Here is a 5,169-nt window from a genome sequence, read left to right as displayed (position 1 = left end):
CGCCAGGCCCCTAGCCGCGTCACAGCGCACCCTGGCGGCCGGAGCGGAGCGCCTTGGGTCCGCGGGCCGGGGAATCTGCACCGCCGGCGCCACATGGTCCCGGGAAACAGTGACAACACAGTTTATCGCGGTTCGCGGCGCTCGACAGGCTTCATTCATTTAATGACGACGGACCGGACCGAAGAGGTAGCTGTTATCATGCCAGTTTAAAAGATGGGAAAAGGTAGGCTGACGTAGGTGAAGTAATTTGCCTAAGGCCTTAGAGCCAGTTACCTAAGCGGCCCAGCCGGATGTTTCCCTAAATGCAGATCACCTCACCTTCTTCCTGAATGTCTTCTAATCTCTATTATGGAGAAGATAACATGCTTGTCTCCTGGGGCGCTTGTGAGGATTAAGTGAGATTAGCCGATTATGTCTAAAAACAGGGCCTGATTTAGTAAGCACGAAACAACCCATCGTCATTAATGACAAACTTGTGTTTGTCAAATCCTTGCAGTTGTGTGTGGAAGGGAATTAATCATTCTTAAAGGAAAAAGAGAACGAGTTTGAGACTCCAGAAACTGAAAGATTCAAACAAGTCCACTCTAAACAATGCCTGTTTCTCTGACCCTCTTCTCTAAAACCCGAGTAGAACTGTGTCCCTTGCTGACTTAATTTATCTTCTGTGGCATGACATTATCTTAATGAATACGTCTGGATGCCTACCTAGGGTCACATTCTAGGCTCTTTTTAATCCAGCCCCAATTTAACCGGCTCTGGCTCATCTGCTCTCTCTCTGACCGCAATGTCTGCTCCCACAGGCCATGACTTTCATTCCACCACTGTATTAGTTTCCTACAGCCGCCGTAACAAACTGCTACAGACTGGATGATTTAAAACAATAGAAATTAATTTTTTCACAGTTCTAGAGGTCCAAAATCAAGGCAGAGTTCATTCCTTCTGGAGTTTCTGAGACAGAATCTGTTCCATGCCTCTCTCCTAGCTTCTGGCAGTTGCCAGCAATCCTTGCTAGTTCCTTATCTTATTGACGTATTGCTCTAATCGCTACCTTCATCCTCACGTGGTGTTCGCTCCCTGTGTGTCTCTGTGTCTCTTCTCTTCTTACACGAATGCTCGTCATATTGGGTTAGGGACCACCTTAATGGCTTCATCTTAACTTGATTACATCTGCAAAGACCCCGTTTGCAAATAAATCACATGCACAGGTACATGGGTTAGAACCTCAACATATCTTTTTTGGAGGATGCATTTCAACCCATAGCAGTCACCATCCCCAGGACCCAGCAATTATACTTTTGGGTATAGATCCTAGAGACCTCATGTATGTTTAAGGATGTCAGTGAAGCATTGTTTATAAAAGCAAAACATGGGGTGCAACCTAGCTGCCTATCAGTAAGGAAATATACGGATGTGCTGTAACAGTCACTCAATGGAGCACTGCAGACTACTGACACAAATGAGCTCAGTTTATAGGTATCAACATGTACAGATCTCAAAACATAAGAAAGCAAGTCACAGAACTATAGGTATAATATGGCGCCTTTTAGATAAAATTTTAAAATACACAAAACCATACTGTACATTCATTCATAAATATATGTGAACGTTTGAAAGAATACACCAAGGATACAGTTCAATTCAGGATCAGGAGGGCACAAGAGGATGTTTGCCCTTTCGGAGGGAATAAGACAACTTTGTCATCTTTGCTTCATAAGAAATTACAGATAATATTAATGATTGTCACCATTCTGGGTGTGGGTCTCTGTGACATATACATTTAACTTTCTCGTAAGAAAGCTAATTTGAGTTGCTGGTATGAAAGATGGATTGGAAAGGACAATCCTAAGAGGTAGGGAGACAAGGTCAAAAGAAGGCTGACACAATAATCCAGGCAAGGAATTCTTGGGCCTTCTCTGGCCGTCCAGTGGTTAAGACTTCGCCTTCCAATGCAGGGGATGCAGGTTCGATCCCTGATCAGGGAGCTAAGATCCCACATACCTTGCGGCTAAAACACCAAAACATAAAACAGAAGCAATATTGTAACAAATTCAATAAAGACTTTAAAAATGGTCCACATCAAAAAAAAAAAAAAGTCTTTAAAAAAGAAATTCTTGATTGTCTGAATTCAGGTAGAAGTAGCAATGATGGAGAAAAGGTTATAGATCTGGGACATATCAAGGGGTAAGAATCAAACGTGTTTGGTGTTTAAATGCAGGGGCAAGTAGAAAAGGAGTCTGAAATAATTCCCAGTGTATCAGTTAAAACTGGTGTTGTCTGCAGGTAACAGAGACCCCAAATAATAAGCTTAATCAACAGAAAATGTGTTTCTCTAATGTAAAAATATGGAAATAGGCAGTCAAGGGCAGATGTGGCAATTCTGTCCCACAAAGTCCTCAGAGACCCAGCTTGTGCCTCTGTCCTCACTAAGGTGTGGCCCTCACACAGTGGTCCAAGATGGTAGTTACAACTTAAGCCATCACGTCTCCATTCCAGGCAGGAGTCTAAAGGAAGGGGCAAAAAAATCAAGTGCAAAGGGTACACACTAGCTACCTTTTAAGGGAGCTATAATAGGAGGAGGCAGAATGTGGCGAAGATCAGATGGAGGAGAGAGAACCGTGGGAGGGCACAGGAGGGAGGACTTGGTGCCAGCTGTGGAAATCGGGGAGGCCTTCGTGGAGGAGATGGCATTTGATCTGAACTTTGCAGGACATATGATATTTCACTTGTGGGGGACAAAGGAGGGACTGTCCCTTCTGCCCCCACTGTTTTTCCTGTCTTTCTTCTCACCACAGTCAGGGCTCAGCGTGGCTCTTCATCTTCTGACTCTCCCTCCAGGGGAAGGCAGAGGCCGGTTGGCTTCCCTCTTCTGACTGATCACCCGTTCTGGCCATTTCCCAGGGTTTTTTCACCCTCCCACCTCCTACTCCCAATCCTACTATTAATGACTTGGATTCTTGAATCCTCCATTTCAGGTTTTGGTCCTAACCTGCCAATTAGCAGCTGCTGGTCCGTTAAGCCATCCACCTGCCACTGCAACCAGAGAGCCTCTGGCAGCCACCCCTGCCCTAGAGTCAACCATGATACTATACTTCCCTGTATTTTACATATAAACTTCCAAGTAAGCGCTCATATGTGTATGTGTAAGGGCCATCTGTTTTTTGTTTTTTTGTTTTAAAAACAGATTCAAGAAACCACACACAAGCCCCTGGCCTAGGCAGTCTGGGCAACGTTTGGGTTCACATATTCACAGGCTCTGGGTTCCAGCAGTTGGAAATGACTGGATATTGTGCTCTGTTGCATGGCATCTGGAGCTTCTCCAGGCCTTTCTCCCATTTCCTGGTCATCCTCAGGCAGAGCCAGAAGTATTTCTAGGATGAGCTCAGGAAAGTCAGCCTCCAGGGCTTCAGGTAGATCCAGATGTTTATTGGATTCTCCTGGGTGAAAGGGGGCAGGAATGTCTAATAGTGAGGAGGTCCTGAGTCACAGAGCAGTCCATTCTTCACCGTACTCAACCCTCAAAATCATTTATATTATTAGTTTAAAAATTACTCTTACCACAACTGGGAATTCTGCTGGAGTCATGAAAGGTGCCTGGAATTGAGCTATCTGGTCACCAGGGATCAACAAAGACAAAACTTGGCAGGCAAATCAATAACCCTTCTCAATCCTTCTCAACCCAAAGGCCCACACCCTCCCTTCATCCCAATCCTGGTGAAGTGGTAGCTCATAGAACTCTAGAAACTGAAAGGGCTTTCAGAGCTTGTTCGGGACAGTGCTTCTCACACTGTAATGTGTGTCGGAACCACCCAGGGATCTTGTGAAAATGCAGATTCTGATTCAGCAGGTCTTGAGTGGGGCCAGCAATTCTGCTTTTCTAATAAGCCCCCAGGTGAGGCCCGTGCTGCTGGCCGTGGACCACATTTGGAGCGTCGTAGATCTAGACCATGCCTTGCAGCCCTTTATAGATGTCACAGGAAGCCTGTGTCCCAAATGCCAGACTTCCCACTGTATATATGGAGAATCTGAGGCCAAAGGAGGGAAGTATTGCCTAAGGTCATGTAGCCAACTAGGGTTTGAGATTAGGAACAAAAGCACAGATAGAGGCTAGATTCCTTTTACCAATTTCAGTACCAAATGCAGATAACTAAGAGGATCCCCTGGTCTATCCCCAGCCTGGAGTCAGCTCTTTGGTGGCCTGTCCAGGAATCATCTTGGGGCTTTTGCTTCAGGCCCAGACTGTGGATCAGTGCTGCGGGTCAGCCTCAGGCAGCAGGAAGAATAGATGTAATCTCTTCCAGGCCAGGGGACTGAAGACGCTTAAGGAAAGAGAGAGCTCAGCACAGACTCGTACTTTTTTGGGGAGCACTCTGGCCATCGCCACCTGGGGGAATGATGGAAGCAGGACTGGGGAGAGGGAGGAGCTGTGTTGCAGCAAGAACAAAGGCTCTGAAGCTATAGCAGCCCTGCAGAGTGGTCCTGAACCTGGGTGAGGGGGCCTGGCTTTTGTACCTGTGCGTTGATTCTCCGCCCTGCTGCGTGACCTTGCCCGGCAAGTGATTGCTTCAGTGCAAAGTGGGCAGGGATCTGAGCAGCAGCCTCCAGCAGCTACTGTGTAGATATTCATATAAAGTATATAAGGAGAGAGTACTTATGAGGGGCCCATGTGTACATGGTGTGGGGGGGGTGTGTGTGTGTGTGTGTGTGAGAGAGAGAGAGAGTAGGTGTATATGAACATGCCTCTCTTTGGAGTCTACGGAGAATGTTCATGTGCAGTTGGGGTGACTGTGTTTGAGTGTGACCTTGTGTCTTGCATTTGTGTGCACATGTGGAAGTCAGTGAGTGGGGTGTGACTCTGGGCAGATGTCTAGGTGTGCCCTGTTTGCATGCCTCCTGAAAAGGACAGAAGAGGCCACCTGAGCCAGGGTAGGGGATGTGGGGCTTCTTAGGGGCCTTGGGTGGGGATGGGATGGTGCTGGCTGAGGACCACCTTATCTGGAGTAGCAGCCCTTTCTTTGGACTGACTGGGGCCTTTTGTATCCCCTCAACCCTAGTCCTCCACGCCCAGCCTGCCCCAGGGAAATGCACAGCCTTGGAAGAAGAGCTTGGGGGAGGCCTGAGTGCAGGCACTCCTGCTAACAGGAGACAGGGGCAGGGGGTGTAGTTTCTGGT

The sequence above is a fragment of the Hippopotamus amphibius genome, chromosome 16, assembly GCF_030028045.1.
Source record: "Hippopotamus amphibius kiboko isolate mHipAmp2 chromosome 16, mHipAmp2.hap2, whole genome shotgun sequence".
Lineage (NCBI taxonomy): Eukaryota > Metazoa > Chordata > Mammalia > Artiodactyla > Hippopotamidae > Hippopotamus > Hippopotamus amphibius.
The sequence above is the reverse complement of the archived record's forward strand: the minus strand, read 5'-3'. Positions refer to the sequence as shown.